Source organism: Panulirus ornatus, chromosome 9 (assembly GCF_036320965.1).
Source record: "Panulirus ornatus isolate Po-2019 chromosome 9, ASM3632096v1, whole genome shotgun sequence".
NCBI classification, from domain to species: domain Eukaryota; kingdom Metazoa; phylum Arthropoda; class Malacostraca; order Decapoda; family Palinuridae; genus Panulirus; species Panulirus ornatus.
The window spans coordinates 55,811,142-55,832,961 of record NC_092232.1 but is presented as its reverse complement, the minus strand read 5'-3'; the positions used below and the strand labels follow the sequence as shown (position 1 = coordinate 55,832,961).

Below are 21,820 nucleotides of genomic sequence, written 5' to 3'. Positions count from 1 at the left end.
TGTGTCAGAGGTGGGGGGAATGAGAAGAAATGGGAGACCAAATTGGAGGTGGAAGGATGGAGTGAAAAAGATTTTGAGCGATCGGGGCCCGAACATACAGGGTGGTGAAAGGCGTGCAAGTAATAGAGTGAATTGGTACTATGCGGTATACCGGGGTCGACGTGCAGCCAATGGATTGTGAAGCGTCTGTGGTAAACCATGGAAAGTTTTGTGGGGCCTGGATGTGGAAAGGGAGCTGTGGTTTCGGTGCATAACACATTATAGCTTGAGACTGAGTGTGAACGAATGTGGCCTTCATTTGTGTTTTCCTAGCGCGACGGGGTGGCGACGGGAATGAATGAAGGCAGCAAGTGTGGATGTGTACACGTGTATATATGTATATGTCTGTTATGTATATGTATGTATACGTTGAAATGTATAGGTACGTATATGTGCGTGTCTGGGCGTTTATGTATATTCATGTGTTTGTGGGTATGTTGGGCCATTCTTTCGTCTGTTTCCTTGCGCTACCTCGCTGACTCGGGAGATGACGACTAAGTAGGGAAAAAAATATCATCAAAACGATCCATCCTTGAGTTTCAGTCGTTCCCTGTAATTTAGTTCAACACAGCTTCCTCAATAATCTCAAACATGGACAGGATATCGCAGTGGGATAGCCGAAGCTCCATCAAGTTTCTACCCATCTCTCACTCGAAAATTTCTCTCATGTTTCTTCGAAGGTTCCGAAATTCCACTTCAACATACCATGTATTATGCTATCTACACTGTCTTGGAAACCGCCACATTACGGAAATAGCTAAGATTATCTGCAGGAGACTGGGAATCCTGTTTGGATTTCGAAATTTCTTTTATTCCAAGTAGTTTCTCCATTTATACAGAGTGATCCGTGGGAGATAGACGAACTCCGAAGCCATTGTAAAGTATATGGAAGGTAAGGTACGGTCCCAGACCCAGGTATTGGGAGTAGAAGACCTCCAAACCCATTGTAAGGTAAACTTAAGGTAAGTATATATGATAAGTTACATTTTGAATTGGAAAAAGAGAAAAATGGTTTTCGACCTCTGTTAGCCGGACTTGTATCGACTCCAACCAGGTTAAACAGCATATAATGAATGAAGAAATGCAACCTCTACAAGTCTGGTAGACCAGGGTCTCACCGAGAAGCTTAGTCACAACCTGAGCTCCTTCGGAGGGTACAAGACAAACCCCAAAACCAGCGTAAGATACACGTAAAGTTAGGTGGAAACTTGTTTTGCTTTCATTGCTCGCCACGTTTTCTGTTTCATACACGTATTGAATTTGTATTTGGCAGACTCGTATTGTCTGCCTTAGCTGGTGACAGTAATGAAATTAATACTAAAATGTGCATAGGCAGTTGAAGTGAAATCAGTTTTGTGGAATGCCAGTCCCTACACTTGACGGACGCCTACATACCTACCACCGCCTTAATAGTACTGGAGGCCGAGTGATGGGCGGCGGGAAGGTGCGTCAGGCTAATGAATTATTTAGTCAGCTGCGGGAGCTTGGGAGTCTGGGACGTTGAAGGGTCTGGCTCATTCATAAGGTTTGGAGATGAATGAGGGCGTGAGGCTGGGGAGGTGAGGCGGCGGGGAATGATTCATGCATGAGGGAGGGGGTTACTGATGAATTGGGAGGGGTAGGGTATTCAGCACCCGGGGACAGGGCCAAACGGCTCCTATGGGATTGCTGTTTAGGGAGGGACTTCTGGACTCACGATGTGAATGAGTGTGTCTTATGAGCTTGTCAGGTAAACAAGGACTTCTTGTTTAGAATGGACGAGGACCACCTTGGCCTGAGGGTGTGAATGGGCGTTTCGTGTGAGTATTGTTAGGTTGGAAGGGGGCCTCTCCTGGCCTGGCCTGTGTTTCTTGTGAATGTTAAAATGGACGAGGACCTCCCCTTGCATGGGGTGAAAGTGATTGTATAAAGGTGGACAGGAAGCTCTCGTGTCCTACGGATGTGAATGAGTTTATTGGATGAGTGTGTTGGGGTTGATGGGAACTTCGAGCCTGGGGTGTGAATGAATGTTTTGTAAGTGTGAAAGTTAGGACGAGGACCTTCTCTGGCCTGAGAGTGAAAATAAGTGTCCTGTGAGTGTGTTAGGGTAGATGGGGACCTCTCCTGGCTTGGGGTGTGAGTGAGTGTGTCTGTTGAGTGTGTTAAGGTAGAAGAGTACCTCTCCTGGCCTAAGGGTGTGAATGAATGTGTCGGGTGAGTGCGTGCGTATGGTTTTCAGTTGGAGTGTGGGGGTCAGGGAACCAGTTGTAAATTAGTGGCCATGAATTAGCCTCACCGGAAGTCCTTCCTGGCTGTTGTGTTTACTGTTAGCGAATTTATTTTACAGACTTGTTTACATGCGCGACTTAAAGAAATGGCTTTCGTTACCCTACCATGCGTAGTTTACCTTATTTTACCGTGTATTACATAAGCTAACCCTACTTTTTTGTTTGCTTTGCAATACCTTACATTCGAAGAGCTGTTGGAAGGACAGAAAAATAAGTATTTGTTATAACTATACAAATGTCTGTACAGTACCCAGTGGATTGATGATGTGGAAGTGTATTTTACATATAACAGTAACTGTATTGAGGAAATTTATTGTAGTGAAGATATTATTCTTGAATATTTTGCCGTATTTACATGAAACAATAGTTTGAATTTACAGTAAGTACCAAAATATTTATGTTATACAGCATGTAAATTAAGATTCTCATAATTATCATATGTGAGTAGTAAGGCTTAAACAAGAGGTAATTAATTAGTAGCTCTCTTGTTAGGATAACAGCATAAAGTGCAGGACAGTGAGACAGGCATGCGGTTGTCTGTTGGTGAAGTAAAAACAGAAATTGTGTGGCGGCAGGGTGAGGGTGTCTGATGGTAGGGTAACAGCAAGTGTGGAGCAGGTACGCAGGGTGTGAACATCTGTTTATGGGGTAACAACAGAAGATATGGGGCAAGCAGGCAGGTTAGGCATGTCAGTTGGTGGACTTGCAACAGAAGGTTTAGGATAAGCAGGCCGCATGAGGACATAAGTTGATGAGATAACAACAGCATAAGTATGGGGCAGGCAGGGAATTGTGGGGACATCTGTTGGAGCGGTAACAACAGAATACCAGGGGCAGACAAGGTAGGGATGTCTGTTGATGAGGTAACAAGGTCTGGGGCAGGAAGAGTGGGGATGTCTGTTGATGGGGGTAACAGTAGAGGCCTGGGGCAGGAGGAGTGGCAATGTCTTGGTGGGATAACAACAGAAGGTCTGGGGAAGGAAGAGTGGGGATGTCTGTTGATGGGGGTAACAGTAGAGGCCTGGGGCAAGAGGAGTGGCAATGTCTTGGTGGGATAACAACAGAAGGTCGGGGGAAGGAAGAGTGGGGATGACTATTGGTGCTATAACAGCAGAGGTGGTAGAAAGAGTGGGGATGTCTGTTGGTGGGGTAACAGCAAAGGTCTGGGGCAGGCAGGCTTGGGGACGAAACCCAAGACTTCACTTGTAAAGTGAGACTCCACTGAGGAAGTGTTTGAACTGAGGCTGAGACGTGGAGACTGTGGTGGTGGGTGTAGGGGCCCAGTGGAGTCCAGTTTTCTAGATAGATGGGCTGGTGAGACCAATGGGGATCATGGGCTGGTGAGACCAGTGGGGACTACAGTGCATGGTGCTTGGGCTGTTAAGACCAGTGGGGGCTACAGTGCATGCTGGACGGGCTGGTGAGACCAGTGGAATCCAATTTGCATGTTGGATAGGGTGGTGAGACTAGTGGGGACCAATTTGCATGCTGGATGAGCTGATAAGACTGGTGGGAGTATTACTGACATCATGACCTGCATATATGTGGTATAGGGGGGCAGCAAGGATATGGGGCATCTTGAAGCACAGGTGGAAGAAAAACAGCACCTTGAAGCGAAATTCCCGAAATTAAGTGGCAGCATGGAAGAGTAAAGAAAGAACATCATTCTCTCAAGATAGCCTGAGGCACACTGAGGCAGATTGCTGGTTCTCAAGCCATTAGAAACATTAGTCTAAGTTACTAGATGTAGGATGATTTCACCCTGAGAGCATCACATTCTTGTACCCACAGTAAATGTTAGCTGTGTATCACCTTTGAAAATACATGGACAGTGTTTTTTGGGACACCGTTTATGATACATAGGGATATTATGTTTATGAACTATGGGGGCATTAAGTGTGTGAGGCATGGGAGTAACAAGCTTATGAAGCAAAGGGGCACCATTTGTATGAAGCATAGAGTCATCAAGTGTATAAGCCATGGGGGTACTGATTATTGAAACCGTGGGGGTACCAAGTGTGGGGTACAAAGTACTGGAGTGTGGAGGCTTGAGGTAATAAGTGTCTCAGGAATGAAGACACTAAGTGCATTAGACATAGGGTCACTATTTACAATATCATAACATGATTTGATGTATGTGGCATGGGTTATCCAAGAGTATGTGGCTTGGAATAGTAAGGATATGATGCATGGGGATACCAAATACATGAGGCACAGGGGCACAGTTTATGACATCATGACATTGTATAAGGCATTGAGATAACTTACTCATGATTGATTACAAAAAGATTCTGCCAAAAGGCAGGGCTAGTACGTAGCACTCATCACAGTAAAATCTAGACTTTCAACGAACAAGTTGTGTGAGTTATGCATTTATCAGGTGTTATGTTTGAGATGAAGATATTGTTGAGACTGTCTGTGGAGTGGATGTCAGTTGCTCAACTTACCGGCCACTCAGAGGGAGAGACGGAGACAATTATTTAAGACTCCCAAATTTAAATCTGTGGATAGGTGCTTAACTAATTACCATACCTGACTTAGCATTAATTCTTAAACTCATATTTTCCCCCATAGGCCATTGTTGGATCTGCTTTCCACACTGATACACCAGGTTATTGGTGGCTGCTCCCTTCATGGCTGTTTTCATGTCAGTCTATCCACTAGGACACACTGTAATATGCATGCTTGAGTCTTTCTTAGAAGTTTTCAAGAGCTAGCTTTTTAAGTGTTACCAAGATGGTGATGAGTCAAAGAGCCTTGGGCCCTGGATGTTCTTGGCATGTCCTCAGAGTATTCATGTATTCCCCTGCATCTAATTGAAACTAATTTGCGTATGCTATCACAAAAGTCACCTCAGTGAAGAAAATTTGGGTTATTGGTCAAGCTTCAGGCCTTCCACTTTTTTGTTTGTATTGTCCCTTTGGTTCTAACACTTTAAGAAATAGATTGATGCAAAATGTTTCCCGTTTTTGGGGTTCTTGACTGATTCATTACTAGCAACAAGCAATTTCTGTATATACTGTAGCCAGGCAATTCCTGTTGTCGTAGAAAATGACATTACTATACCATATTCCAATTAGTAAAACTGAGTGTCCGGTGGAATTTTACATCTTGTGTTGGTGATTCAAAGAAATCGATTGTCATCTTCCCAAAGGCTCAGCCTTCTTCTTTTACGCTCATTGCCTGTCTTGGACAATCGCATGTTTACCAAATGGCGTCCTAGCTATGTCTCTTCGTTGTATATCACTGACTGTTATTTTTCTCTCTTGTGTCTCCCCTGATGATGTGATTATTACACGAAAGTGCACTTGGGAACTTATCGCGTTTCATTTTCCCCGTGGACTCATAGGAATATATAGATATATATTTTTCTTTTTTCTTTCAAACTATTCGCCATTTCCCATGTTAGTGAGGTAGCATTAAGAACAGAGGGACTGGGTCCTTGAGGGAATATCCTCACCTGGCCCCCTTCTCTGTTCCTTCTTTTGGAAAATTGAAAAAAAATGAGAGGGGAGGATTTCCAGCCCCCCACTCCCTCCCCTTTTAGTTGCCTTCTACGACATGCAGGGAATACATGGGAAGTATTCTTTCTCCCCTATCCCCAGGGATAATATATATATATATATATATATATATATATATATATATATAAAGGCAGACTATGAATTATGTACATGTGTATATATGTATATGTTTGTGTGTGTATACGTTTGTATACATTGACATGTATAGGTATGTATATTTGCGTGTGTGGACGTGTATGTATATACATGTGTATGTGGGTGAGTTGGGCCATTCTTTTGTCTGTTTCCTTGCGCTACCTCGCTGGTGCGGGAGACAGCAACAAAGCAAAATAATAATAATGATGTATATATGAGGTAAATAAAGTGCGTAAGACAAGGGATCAAGTGGGAACTTCAGTGAAGGGCGCTAATGGGGAGGTGATAACAAGTAGTGGTGATGTGAGAAGGAGATGGAGTGAGTATTTTGAAGGTTTGTTGAATGTGTTTGATGATAGAGTGGCAGATATAGGGTGTTTTGGTCGAGGTGGTGTGCAAAGTGAGAGGGTTAGGGAAAATGATTTGGTAAACAGAGAAGAGGTAGTAAAAGCTTTGCGGAAGATGAAAGCCGGCAAGGCAGCAGGTTTGGATGGTATTGCAGTGGAATATATTAAAAAAGGGGGTGACTGTATTGTTGACTGGTTGGTAAGGTTATTTAATGTATGTATGGGGAAGAGCAGTGTGGTTTCAGAAGTGGTAGAGGATGTGTGGATCAGGTGTTTCCTTTGAAGAATGTATGTGAGAAATACTTAGAAAAGCAAATGATTTGTATGTGGCATTTATGGATCTGGAGAAGGCATATGATAGAGTTGATAGAGATGCTCTGTGGAAGGTATTAAGAATATATGGTGTGGGAGGCAAGTTGTTAGAAGCAGTGAAAAGTTTTTATCGGGGATGTAAGGCATGTGTACCTGTAGGAAGAGAGGAAAGTGATTGGTTCTCAGTGAATGTAGGTTTGCGGCAGGGGTGTGTGATGTCTCCATGGTTGTTTAATATGTTTATGGATGGGGTTGTTAGGGAGGTGAATGCAAGAGTTTTGGAAAGAGGGGCAAGTATGAAGTCTGTTGTGGATGAGAGAGCTTGGGAAGTGAGTCAGTTGTTGTTTGCTGATATTACAGCGCTGGTGGCTGATTCATGTGAGAAACTGCAGAAGCTGGTGACTGAGTTTGGTAAAGTGTGTGAAAGAAGAAAGTTGAGAGTAAATGTGAATAAGAGCAAGGTAATTAGGTACAGTAGGGTTGAGGGTCAAGTCAACTGGGAGATAAGTTTGAATGGAGAAAAACTGGAGGAAGTAAAGTGTTTTAGATATCTGGGAGTGGATCTGGCAGCGGATGGAACCATGGAAGCGGAAGTGGATCATAGGGTGGGGGAGGGGGCGAAAATCCTGGGAGCCTTGAAGAATGTGTGGAAGTCGAGAACATTATCTCGGAAAGAAAAAATGGGTATGTTTGAAGGAATAGTGGTTCCAACAATGTTGTATGGTTGCGAGGCGTGGGCTATGGATAGAGTTGTGCGCAGGAGGATGGATGTGCTGGAAATGAGATGTTTGAGGACAATGTGTGGTGTGAGGTGGTTTGATCGAGTAAGTAACGTAAGGGTAAAAGAGATGTGTGGAAATGAAAAGAGCGTGGTTGAGAGAGCAGAAGAGGGTGTTTTGAAATGGTTTGGGCACATGGAGAGAATGAGTGAGGAAAGATTGACCAAGAGGATATATGTGTTGGAGGTGGAGGGAACAAGGAGAAGTGGGAGACCAAATTGGAGGTGGAAAGATGGAGTGAAAAAGATTTTGTGTGATCGGGGCCCGAACATGCAGGAGGGTGAAAGGAGGGCAAGGAATAGAGTGAATTGGGTCGATGTGGTATACCGGGGTTGACGTGCTGTCAGTGGATTGAATCAGGGCATGTGAAGCGTCTGTGGTAAACCATGGAAAGCTGTGTAGGTATGTATATTTGCGTGTGTGGACGTATGTATATACATGTGTATGGGGGGTGGGTTGGGCCATTTCTTTCGTCTGTTTCCTTGCGCTGCCTCGCAAACGCGGGAGACAGCGACAAAGCAAAAAAAAAAAAAGAATGACTCATGGTGAGGTGCTTGAGGATTGGCGGAATGTGTGCATAGTGCCATTGTACAAAGGCAAAGGGGATACGAGTGAGTGCTCAAATTACAGAGGTATAAGTTTGTTAAGTATTCCTGGTAAATTATATGGGAGGATATTGATTGAGAGGGTGAAGGCATGTACAGAGCATCAGACTGGGGAAGAGCAGTGTGGTTTCAGAAGCGGTAGAGGATGTGTGGATCAGGTGTTTGCTTTGAAGAATGTATGTGAGAAATACTTAGAAAAGCAAATGGATTTGTATGTAGCATTTATGGATCTGGCGAAGGCATATAATAGAGTTGGTAGAGATGCTCTGTGGAAGGTATTAAGAATGTATGGTGTGGGAGGCAGGTTGTTAGAAGCAGTGAAAAGTTTTTATCGAAGATGTATGGCATGTGTACGTGTAGGAAGAGAGGAAAGTGATTTGTTCTCAGTGAATGTAGGTTTGCGGCAGGGGTGTGTGATGTCTCCATGGTTGTTTAATTTGTTTATGGATGGGGTTGTTTGGGAGGTGAATGCAAGAGTTTTGGAAAGAGGGGCAAGTATGAAGTCTGTTGTGGATGAGAGAGCTTGGGAAGTGAGTCAGTTTTTGTTTGCTGATGATACAGCTCTGGTGGCTGATTCATGTGAGAAACTGCAGAAGCTGGTGACTGAGTTTGGAAAAGTGTGTGAAAGAAGAAAGTTAAGAGTAAATGTGAATAACAGCAAGGTTATGAGGTACAGTAGGGTTGAGGGTCAAGTCAATTGGGAGGTAAGTTTGAATGGAGAAAAACTGGAGGAAGTAAAGTGTTTTAGATATCTGGGAGTGGATCTGGCAGCGGATGGAACCATGGAAGCAGAAGTGAATCATAGGGTGGGGGAGGGGGCTTCACATGACCTGATTCAACCGACTGACAGCACGTCAACCCCGGTATACCACATCGATCCAATTCACTCTATTCCTTGCACTCCTTTCACCCTCCTGCATGTTCAGGCCCCGATCACACAAAATCTTTTTCACTCCATCTTTCCACCTCCAATTTGGTCTCCCACTTCTCGTTCCCTCCACCTCCGACACATATATCCTCTTGGTCAATCTTTTCTCACTCATTCTCTCCAAGTGCCCAAACCATTTCAAAACACCCTCTTCTGCTCTCTCAACCACGCTCTTTATATTTCCACACATCTCTTTTACCCTTACGTTACTTACTCAATCAAACCACCTCACACCACACATTGTCCTCAAACATCTCATTTCCAGCTCATCCATCCTCCTGTGCACAACTCTATCCATAGCCCACGTCTCGCAACCATACAACATTGTTGGAACCACTATTCCTTCAAACATAGCCATTTTTGCTTTCCGAGATAATGTTCTCGACTTCCACACATTCTTCAAGGCTCCCAGAATTTTTGCCCCCTCCCCCACCCTATGATCCACTTCCGCTTCCATGGTTCCATCCGCTGCCATGGAAAGTTGTGTAGGTATGTGTTATTGCATGTGTGGACGTATGTATATACATGTGTGTGGGGGTGGGTTGGGCCATTTCTTTCGTCTGTTTCCTTGCGCTACCTCGCAAATGCGGGAGACAGCGACAAAGCAAAAAAAAAATATATATATATATATATATATATATATATATATATATATATATATATATATATATATATATATATATATATATATATATCCCTGGGGATAGGGGAGAAAGAATACTTCCCACGTATTCCCTGCGTGTCGTAGAAGGCGACTAAATGGGAAGGGAGCGGGTGGCTGGAAATCCTCCCCTCTCGTTTTTTTTTTTTTTTTTTTTTTTTTTTTAATTTTCCAAAAGAGGGAACAGAGAAGGGGGCCAGGTGAGGATTTTCCGTCTAAGGCCCAGTCCTCTGTTCTTAACGCTACCTCGCAAACGCGGGAAATGGCGAATCGTATGAAAAAAAAATATATATATATATATATATATATTATCCCTGGGGATAGGGGATTAAGAATACTTCCCACGTATTCCCTGCGTGTCGTAGAAGGCGACTAAAAGGGGAGGGAGCGGGGGGCTGGAAATCCTCCCCTCTCGTTTTTTTTTTTTTTTTTTTTTCCCAAAAGAAGGAACAGAGGGGGCCAGGTGAGGATATTCCAAAAAAGGCCCAGTCCTCTGTTCCTAACGCTACCTCGCTAACGCGGGAAATGGCGAATAGTTTAAAAGAAAGAAAGATATATATATATACGTTGAGATTTATAGGTATGTATATGAGCGTGTGTGGACGCATATGTATATACATGTGTATGTGGGTAAGTTGGGCCTTTCTTTTGTCTGTTTCCTTGCGCTACCTTGCTAATGCGGGAGACCGGCAAAGTATAATAAATAAATAAAATAAAGATCATATCATGACCCCATCTTGTATGTGGATGGTAATTATCATGTATTGCATAAGGTTTAGAAACCTGGTTTTAACACTTAACGGTTTGCTTATCTATATTGCAGATGTAGGTAGCATACATTAAGATTAAAGTTTTATGGGAGGTAATCTGGAATGTTTTGTTGCAGGTCAATGCCGAGGCCATGGTGGTGACTAGCTGTGGGTTGTGCACAGCCTGTGTTGCTGATGCTGCTGTTGCTGCTACTGCTACAGCTGCTGCCATGGTCAGTATTGTTCCCATCTGCTTCTTTTCCACCACATTGTTATCCAGTGGACACTTTCACTACTCCCACCACACTTTTGTTGTGTAACATCTGAATCTTAACCCCTTTAGAAGTGTCTCATGCACCTTAGTACACAGTGGGCAAACTTGTTGGCAGAAATTATACAGAGGCCTTTCACACTCCAAGCTGATGCTGTTGAAAGCTTAAACTTTTGGGAATGACTAAAAACACCGGCTGTGCTCCATAGAGTGACAACAAGAGAGATACATCATAATTTTCCTTGGAAAATCTTTGAAAGCTTTTTTCCCAGTCTTCTCAGAACAGTTGTTTTCTGTTTGCACAACAGGCATGAAAGATTCTGAAAAATAGTACCACTGGTAAATGAGAACATAAATGAGTAAAAATGAGACAGGACATAAAAAGGAGATATGATTGTGGAAACTACTCTACATGTTGTCATAGACTGGGAAATGTCTATCAAGGCTTTGTGGTAAGTGGTTCTGTGAAATTTACAATGAAGGAGTAAGAACAATGGTATCTTCATCCCCAAATACTGAGGGAATGGTAAGAAAGAGGAAAGAATGGCTTAATTAAGAATGTCAAAAAGCAGAGGAGCTTCAAGATGTGCAGTTGTAAGACACAGATGACACTCCAACCGTCCAGCATTTGCAAGGTATAAAAGAGCAAGATATAAGTATATCAGAACAAAAAAGGAGGAAAAAAGGAACTGAAAAGGTAGGAGTAAATCCAATACATCTGAAATTCGTTTAAACTGTCACGTAAAGAGCTTTTGATCTGGATAGGAATTCATAGGGAATAATTGTAAGGTCATGTTAGGGACTGAGTTAACAGTTCAGGTGTTTACACTGTGGAAGACACTATAGCTCCAACACCAGAGAGATGAAATGTGGGCCCTGATCACTCAAAATCTATTTCACTCCATCCTTCCACCTCCAATTTCGTCTCCCACTTCTTGTTCCCTCCACCCCAGACACATATATCCTCTTTGTCAATCTTTCTTCACTCATTCTCTCCATATGACCAAACCATTTCAATACACCCTCTTCTGCTCTCTCAGCCATACTCTTTTTATTTCCAAACATCACTCTCTTACCCTTTCATTACTTGATCAAACCCCCTTACACCACATATTGTCCTCATACATTTCATTTCCAGCACATCCACCCTCCTCCGTACAACCCTGTCTATAGCCCATGCCTCACAACCTATAACGTTGTTGGAACTACTGTTCCTTCAAACATACCCTTTTTTTGCTCTCCGAGATAATGTTCTCTCCTTCCATTCGTTCCTCATGCCTCCCAGAACCTTCGCCCCTACTCCACTCTGTGACTTACTTCTTCTTTCATGGTTCCATTTGCTGCTAAATCCACTCCCAGATATCTAAGACACTTCACTTCCTCCAGTTTTTCTCCATTCAAACTTACATCCCAGTTAACTTGTCCCTCAACCCTACTGAACCTAATAACCTTGATCTTATTCACATTTACTCTCTGCTTTCTCCTTTCACACACTTTTCCAAACTCAGTCACCAACTTCTGCAGTTTTTCACTTCAATCAGCCACTGGGGCTGTATTGTTAGCAAACAACAACTGACTCACTTCCCAAGCCTTCTCATCCACAACAGACTATATACTTGTCCCTCTCTCCAAAACTCTTGCATTTACCTTCCTAACCACCCCATCCATAAACCAATTAAACAACCATCAGGACATCACACACCCCTGCTGCAGACCAACATTCACTGGGAACCAGTCACTCTCCTCTCTTCCTATTCGTACTCACGCCTAACATCCTTGATAAAAACTTTCCACTACTTCTTGCAACTTACATTCCATATCATATACTCTTAAGACTTCCATAAAGCATTTCTGTCAACTCTATCATATGCCTTCTCCAGATCAATGAATGCTTCATACAATCCATCTGTTTTTCTAAGTATTTCTCACACACATTCTTCAAAGCAAACACCTGATCCATACATCCTCTACCACTTCTGAAACCACACTGCTCTTCCCCAGTCTGATGCTCAGTACATGCCTTTATCATGTCAATCAATACTGTCCCATATAATTTCCCAGGAATACTCAACAAACTTATGCCTTGGTAGTTTGAACACTCACCTTTATCCCCTTTGCCTTTGTACAATGACACTATGCATGCATTCCACCAATCCTCAGGCACCTTCCCATGGTCCATACCAACATTGAATATCCTTACCAACCAATCAACAACGCAGCAAACCCTTTTTTGATAAATTCCACTGCAGTACCATCCAAACCCGCTGCCTTGCCAGATTTCATCTGCAAAGCTTTCACTACCTCTTCCTCTCTTTACCAAACCATTCTCCCTGACCCTCTCACTTTGCACACCACCATAACCAAAACACCCTATATTTGTCACTATCATCAAACATTCAACAGCCCTTCAAAATACTCACTCCATCTCCTTCTTACTTAACCATTACCTGTTATATTATTTATTTATTTCATTATACATTGTTATTATTTTTATTATTATTATTATTATTATTATTATTATTATTATTATTATTATTATTATTATTATTATTGTTCGCTGATGATACAGCACTGGTGGCTGATTCATGTGAGAAACTGCAGAAGCTGGTGACTGAGTTTGGTAAAGTGTGTGGAAGAAGAAAGTTAAGAGTAAATGTGAATAAGAGCAAGGATATTAGGAACAGTAGGGTTAAGGGTCAAGTCAACTGGGAGATAAGTTTGAATGGAGAAAAACTGGAGGAAGTAAAGTGTTTTAGATATCTGGGAGTGGATCTGGCAGCGGATGGAACCATGGAAGCGGAAGTGGATCATAGGGTGGGGGAGGGGGCGAAAATCCTGGGAGCCTTGAAGAATGTGTGGAAGTCGAGAACATTATCTCGGAAAGAAAAAATGGGTATGTTTGAAGGAATAGTGGTTCCAACAATGTTGTATGGTTGCGAGGCGTGGGCTATGGATAGAGTTGTGCGCAGGAGGATGGATGTGCTGGAAATGAGATGTTTGAGGACAATGTGTGGTGTGAGGTGGTTTGATCGAGTAAGTAACGTAAGGGTAAAAGAGATGTGTGGAAATGAAAAGAGCGTGGTTGAGAGAGCAGAAGAGGGTGTTTTGAAATGGTTTGGGCACATGGAGAGAATGAGTGAGGAAAGATTGACCAAGAGGATATATGTGTTGGAGGTGGAGGGAACAAGGAGAAGTGGGAGACCAAATTGGAGGTGGAAAGATGGAGTGAAAAAGATTTTGTGTGATCGGGGCCCGAACATGCAGGAGGGTGAAAGGAGGGCAAGGAATAGAGTGAATTGGGTCGATGTGGTATACCGGGGTTGACGTGCTGTCAGTGGATTGAATCAGGGCATGTGAAGCGTCTGTGGTAAACCATGGAAAGCTGTGTAGGTATGTATATTTGCGTGTGTGGACGTATGTATATACATGTGTATGGGGGGTGGGTTGGGCCATTTCTTTCGTCTGTTTCCTTGCGCTGCCTCGCAAACGCGGGAGACAGCGACAAAGCAAAAAAAAAAAAAGAATGACTCATGGTGAGGTGCTTGAGGATTGGCGGAATGTGTGCATAGTGCCATTGTACAAAGGCAAAGGGGATACGAGTGAGTGCTCAAATTACAGAGGTATAAGTTTGTTAAGTATTCCTGGTAAATTATATGGGAGGATATTGATTGAGAGGGTGAAGGCATGTACAGAGCATCAGACTGGGGAAGAGCAGTGTGGTTTCAGAAGTGGTAGAGGATGTGTGGACCAGGTGTTTGCTTTGAAGAATGTATGTGAGAAATACTTAGAAAAGCAAATGGATTTGTATGTAGCATTTATGGATCTGGCGAAGGCATATGATAGAGTTGGTAGAGATGCTCTGTGGAAGGTATTAAGAATGTATGGTGTGGGAGGCAGGTTGTTAGAAGCAGTGAAAAGTTTTTATCGAAGATGTATGGCATGTGTACGTGTAGGAAGAGAGGAAAGTGATTTGTTCTCAGTGAATGTAGGTTTGCGGCAGGGGTGTGTGATGTCTCCATGGTTGTTTAATTTGTTTATGGATGGGGTTGTTTGGGAGGTGAATGCAAGAGTTTTGGAAAGAGGGGCAAGTATGAAGTCTGTTGTGGATGAGAGAGCTTGGGAAGTGAGTCAGTTTTTGTTTGCTGATGATACAGCTCTGGTGGCTGATTCATGTGAGAAACTGCAGAAGCTGGTGACTGAGTTTGGAAAAGTGTGTGAAAGAAGAAAGTTAAGAGTAAATGTGAATAAGAGCAAGGTTATGAGGTACAGTAGGGTTGAGGGTCAAGTCAATTGGGAGGTAAGTTTGAATGGAGAAAAACTGGAGGAAGTAAAGTGTTTTAGATATCTGGGAGTGGATCTGGCAGCGGATGGAACCATGGAAGCAGAAGTGAATCATAGGGTGGGGGAGGGGGCTTCACATGACCTGATTCAACCGACTGACAGCACGTCAACCCCGGTATACCACATCGATCCAATTCACTCTATTCCTTGCACTCCTTTCACCCTCCTGCATGTTCAGGCCCCGATCACACAAAATCTTTTTCACTCCATCTTTCCACCTCCAATTTGGTCTCCCACTTCTCGTTCCCTCCACCTCCGACACATATATCCTCTTGGTCAATCTTTTCTCACTCATTCTCTCCAAGTGCCCAAACCATTTCAAAACACCCTCTTCTGCTCTCTCAACCACGCTCTTTATATTTCCACACATCTCTTTTACCCTTACGTTACTTACTCAATCAAACCACCTCACACCACACATTGTCCTCAAACATCTCATTTCCAGCTCATCCATCCTCCTGTGCACAACTCTATCCATAGCCCACGTCTCGCAACCATACAACATTGTTGGAACCACTATTCCTTCAAACATAGCCATTTTTGCTTTCCGAGATAATGTTCTCGACTTCCACACATTCTTCAAGGCTCCCAGAATTTTTGCCCCCTCCCCCACCCTATGATCCACTTCCGCTTCCATGGTTCCATCCGCTGCCATGGAAAGTTGTGTAGGTATGTGTTATTGCATGTGTGGACGTATGTATATACATGTGTGTGGGGGTGGGTTGGGCCATTTCTTTCGTCTGTTTCCTTGCGCTACCTCGCAAATGCGGGAGACAGCGACAAAGCAAAAAAAAATATATATATATATATATATATATATATATATATATATATATATATATATATATATATATATATATATATATATATATATATATCCCTGGGGATAGGGGAGAAAGAATACTTCCCACGTATTCCCTGCGTGTCGTAGAAGGCGACTAAATGGGAAGGGAGCGGGTGGCTGGAAATCCTCCCCTCTCGTTTTTTTTTTTTTTTTTTTTTTTTTTTTTAATTTTCCAAAAGAGGGAACAGAGAAGGGGGCCAGGTGAGGATTTTCCGTCTAAGGCCCAGTCCTCTGTTCTTAACGCTACCTCGCAAACGCGGGAAATGGCGAATCGTATGAAAAAAAAAAAATATATATATATATATATATATTGTCCCTGGGGATAGGGGATTAAGAATACTTCCCACGTATTCCCTGCGTGTCGTAGAAGGCGACTAAAAGGGGAGGGAGCGGGGGGCTGGAAATCCTCCCCTCTCTTTTTTTTTTTTTTTTTTTTTTCCAAAAGAAGGAACAGAGGGGGCCAGGTGAGGATATTCCAAAAAAGGCCCAGTCCTCTGTTCCTAACGCTACCTCGCTAACGCGGGAAATGGCAAATAGTTTAAAAGAAAGAAAGATATATATATATACGTTGAGATTTATAGGTATGTATATGAGCGTGTGTGGACGCATATGTATATACATGTGTATGTGGGTAAGTTGGGCCTTTCTTTTGTCTGTTTCCTTGCGCTACCTTGCTAATGCGGGAGACCGGCAAAGTATAATAAATAAATAAAATAAAGATCATATCATGACCCCATCTTGTATGTGGATGGTAATTATCATGTATTGCATAAGGTTTAGAAACCTGGTTTTAACACTTAACGGTTTGCTTATCTATATTGCAGATGTAGGTAGCATACATTAAGATTAAAGTTTTATGGGAGGTAATCTGGAATGTTTTGTTGCAGGTCAATGCCGAGGCCATGGTGGTGACTAGCTGTGGGTTGTGCACAGCCTGTGTTGCTGATGCTGCTGTTGCTACTACTGCTACAGCTGCTGCCATGGTCAGTATTGTTCCCATCTGCTTCTTTTCCACCACATTGTTATCCAGTGGACACTTTCACTACTCCCACCACACTTTTGTTGTGTAACATCTGAATCTTAACCCCTTTAGAAGTGTCTCATGCACCTTAGTACACAGTGGGCAAACTTGTTGGCAGAAATTATACAGAGGCCTTTCACACTCCAAGCTGATGCTGTTGAAAGCTTAAACTTTTGGGAATGACTAAAAACACCGGCTGTGCTCCATAGAGTGACAACAAGAGAGATACATCATAATTTTCCTTGGAAAATCTTTGAAAGCTTTTTTCCCAGTCTTCTCAGAACAGTTGTTTTCTGTTTGCACAACAGGCATGAAAGATTCTGAAAAATAGTACCACTGGTAAATGAGAACATAAATGAGTAAAAATGAGACAGGACATAAAAAGGAGATATGATTGTGGAAACTACTCTACATGTTGTCATAGACTGGGAAATGTCTATCAAGGCTTTGTGGTAAGTGGTTCTGTGAAATTTACAATGAAGGAGTAAGAACAATGGTATCTTCATCCCCAAATACTGAGGGAATGGTAAGAAAGAGGAAAGAATGGCTTAATTAAGAATGTCAAAAAGCAGAGGAGCTTCAAGATGTGTAGTTGTAAGACACAGATGACACTCCAACCGTCCAGCATTTGCAAGGTATAAAAGAGCAAGATATAAGTATATCAGAACAAAAAAGGAGGAAAAAAGGAACTGAAAAGGTAGGAGTAAATCCAATACATCTGAAATTCGTTTAAACTGTCACGTAAAGAGCTTTTGATCTGGATAGGAATTCATAGGGAATAATTGTAAGGTCATGTTAGGGACTGAGTTAACAGTTCAGGTGTTTACACTGTGGAAGACACTATAGCTCCAACACCAGAGAGATGAAATGTGGGCCCTGATCACTCAAAATCTATTTCACTCCATCCTTCCACCTCCAATTTCGTCTCCCATTTCTTGTTCCCTCCACCCCAGACACATATATCCTCTTTGTCAATCTTTCTTCACTCATTCTCTCCATATGACCAAACCATTTCAATACACCCTCTTCTGCTCTCTCAGCCATACTCTTTTTATTTCCAAACATCACTCTCTTACCCTTTCATTACTTGATCAAACCCCCTTACACCACATATTGTCCTCATACATTTCATTTCCAGCACATCCACCCTCCTCCGTACAACCCTGTCTATAGCCCATGCCTCACAACCTATAACGTTGTTGGAACTACTGTTCCTTCAAACATACCCTTTTTTTGCTCTCCGAGATAATGTTCTCTCCTTCCATTCGTTCCTCATGCCTCCCAGAACCTTCGCCCCTACTCCACTCTGTGACTTACTTCTTCTTTCATGGTTCCATTTGCTGCTAAATCCACTCCCAGATATCTAAGACACTTCACTTCCTCCAGTTTTTCTCCATTCAAACTTACATCCCAGTTAACTTGTCCCTCAACCCTACTGAACCTAATAACCTTGATCTTATTCACATTTACTCTCTGCTTTCTCCTTTCACACACTTTTCCAAACTCAGTCACCAACTTCTGCAGTTTTTCACTTCAATCAGCCACTGGGGCTGTATTGTTAGCAAACAACAACTGACTCACTTCCCAAGCCTTCTCATCCACAACAGACTATATACTTGTCCCTCTCTCCAAAACTCTTGCATTTACCTTCCTAACCACCCCATCCATAAACCAATTAAACAACCATCAGGACATCACACACCCCTGCTGCAGACCAACATTCACTGGGAACCAGTCACTCTCCTCTCTTCCTATTCGTACTCACGCCTAACATCCTTGATAAAAACTTTCCACTACTTCTTGCAACTTACATTCCATATCATATACTCTTAAGACTTCCATAAAGCATTTCTGTCAACTCTATCATATGCCTTCTCCAGATCAATGAATGCTTCATACAATCCATCTGTTTTTCTAAGTATTTCTCACACACATTCTTCAAAGCAAACACCTGATCCATACATCCTCTACCACTTCTGAAACCACACTGCTCTTCCCCAGTCTGATGCTCAGTACATGCCTTTATCATGTCAATCAATACTGTCCCATATAATTTCCCAGGAATACTCAACAAACTTATGCCTTGGTAGTTTGAACACTCACCTTTATCCCCTTTGCCTTTGTACAATGACACTATGCATGCATTCCACCAATCCTCAGGCACCTTCCCATGGTCCATACCAACATTGAATATCCTTACCAACCAATCAACAACGCAGCAAACCCTTTTTTGATAAATTCCACTGCAGTACCATCCAAACCCGCTGCCTTGCCAGATTTCATCTGCAAAGCTTTCACTACCTCTTCCTCTCTTTACCAAACCATTCTCCCTGACCCTCTCACTTTGCACACCACCATAACCAAAACACCCTATATTTGTCACTATCATCAAACATTCAACAGCCCTTCAAAATACTCACTCCATCTCCTTCTTACTTAACCATTACCTGTTATATTATTTATTTATTTCATTATACATTGTTATTATTTTTATTATTATTATTATTATTATTATTATTATTATTATTATTATTATTATTATTATTGTTCGCTGATGATACAGCACTGGTGGCTGATTCATGTGAGAAACTGCAGAAGCTGGTGACTGAGTTTGGTAAAGTGTGTGGAAGAAGAAAGTTAAGAGTAAATGTGAATAAGAGCAAGGTTATTAGGTACAGTAGGGTTGAGGGTCAAGTCAATTGGGAGGTGAGTTTGAATGGAGAAAAACTGGAGGAAGTGAAGTGTTTTAGATATCTGGGAGTGGATCTGGCAGCGGATGGAACCATGGAAGCGGAAGTGGATCATAGGGTGGGGGAGGGGGCGAAAATTCTGGGGGCCTTGAAGAATGTGTGGAAGTCGAGAACATTATCTCGGAAAGCAAAAATGGGTATGTTTGAAGGAATAGTGGTTCCAACAATGTTGTATGGTTGCGAGGCGTGGGCTATGGATAGAGTTGTGCGCAGGAGGATGGATGTGCTGGAAATGAGATGTTTGAGGACAATGTGTGGTGTGAGGTGGTTTGATCGAGTGAGTAACGTAAGGGTAAGAGAGATGTGTGGAAATAAAAAGAGCGTGGTTGAGAGAGCAGAAGAGGGTGTTTTGAAATGGTTTGGGCACATGGAGAGAATGAGTGAGGAAAGATTGACCAAGAGGATATATGTGTCGGAGGTGGAGGGAACGAGGAGAAGAGGGAGACCAAATTGGAGGTGGAAAGATGGAGTGAAAAAGATTTTGTGTGATCGGGGCCTGAACATGCAGGAGGGTGAAAGGAGGGCAAGGAATAGAGTGAATTGGAGCGATGTGGTATACCGGGGTTGACGTGCTGTCAGTGGATTGAATCAAGGCATGTGAAGCGTCTGGGGTAAACCATGGAAAGCTGTGTAGGTATGTATATTTGCGTGCGTGGACGTATGTATATACATGTGTATGGGGGGGAGGTTGGGCCATTTCTTTCATCTGTTTCCTTGCGCTACCTCGCAAACACGGGAGACAGCGACAAAGTATAATGAAATATAAAAATAATTATTATCATTATTATTATACTTGATTACCGTTTCCCACGTCAGCGAGGTAGTGCCAGGACACAAACGAAGAATACCCCATCCACTCATGTACACGTATATACATACATAAACGCCCATATACGCACATATACATACATATACATATTAACATATACACATACGCATACATACACATACAAATACACAGACATATACATATATACACATGTGCATTTTTATGCTTGCTTGCCTTCATCCATTCCTTCCACTACCCCACCCCACATGAAACAGCATCATGAGGTAGTGCCAAGAAAACAGACAAAAATGGCCACATTCTTTCACACTCAGTCTCTAGCTGTCATGTATAATACACCGAAACCACAGCTTCCTATCCACATCCAGGCCCCACAGACCTTTCCATGGTTTACCCTAGGTGTTTCACATGCCCTGGTTCAGTCCATTGACAGTACTTTGACCCTTGTATACCACATTGTTCCAATTCATTCTATTCCTTGTACACCTTTCACCCTCCTGTATGTTCATGCCCCGATCACTCAAAATCTTTTTCACTCCATCCTGTGTGGTGGGGTAGGGACAGGAATGATAAAGGCAAGCAAGTATGAATATGTACATGTGTATATATGTATATATCTGTGTATGTGTATATATGTATATATCTGTGTATGTATATGTATGTATATGTTGATATGTATATGTATGTATATGTGCATGTATGACATTTATGTCAAGTCAATTGGGAGGTAAGTTTGAATGGAGAAAAACTGGAGGAAGTGAAGTGTTTTAGATATCTGGGAGTGGATTTGGCAGCGGGTGGAACCATAGAAGCGGAAGTGAATCATAGGGTGGGGGAGGGGGTGAAAATTCTGGGAGCGTTGAAGAATGTGTGGAAGTCGAGAACATTATCTCGGAAAGCAAAAATGGGTACGTTTGAAGGATTAGTGGTTCCAACAATCTTGTATGGTTGTGAGGCGTGGGCTATGGATAAAGTTGTGCACAGGAGGGTGGATGTGCTGGAAATGAGATGTTTGAGGACAATATGAGGTGTGAGGTGGTTTGATCAAGTAAGTAATGTAAGGGTAAGAGAGATGTGTGGTAATAAAAAGAGTGTGGTTGAGAGAGCAGAAGAGGGTGTTTTGAAATGGTTTGGTCACATGGAGAGAATGAATGAGGAAAGATTGACCGAGAGGATATATGTGTCAGAGGTGGAGGGGACGAGGAGAAGTGGGAGACCAAATTGGAGGTGGAAAGATGGAGTGAGAAAGATTTTGAGTGACCGGGGCCTGAACGTGCAGGAGGGTGAAAGACGGGCAAGGAATAGAGCGAATTGGAACGATGTGGTATACCAGGGTCGACGTGCTGTCAATGGATTGAACTAGGGCATGTGAAGCGTCTGGGGTAAACCATGGAAAGATTTGTGGGGCCTGGATGTGGAAAGGGAGCTGTGGTTTCGGTGCATTATTACATGACAGCTAG

At 42.6% G+C, this 21,820-nt stretch overlaps 1 protein-coding gene across 7 annotated transcripts in view; it reads left to right on the top strand.

Annotated features, from left to right (window-relative positions):
- The window catches only part of shn (zinc finger schnurri), a 268,460-nt gene that overhangs the window by 142,969 nt on the left and 103,671 nt on the right, over positions 1-21,820 (top strand). For 4 of the 7 annotated variants that reach the window (XM_071665262.1, XM_071665263.1, XM_071665257.1 and 1 more), the window contains exon 2: positions 16,690-16,785. The gene's annotated coding sequence lies outside the window, so the exon portion shown is untranslated. Of the gene's footprint in view, positions 1-10,483; positions 10,580-16,689; positions 16,786-17,369; positions 17,521-21,820 lie in introns of those variants that run through there. The other 3 variants (XM_071665258.1, XM_071665259.1, XM_071665261.1) reach the window with 2 other exon arrangements.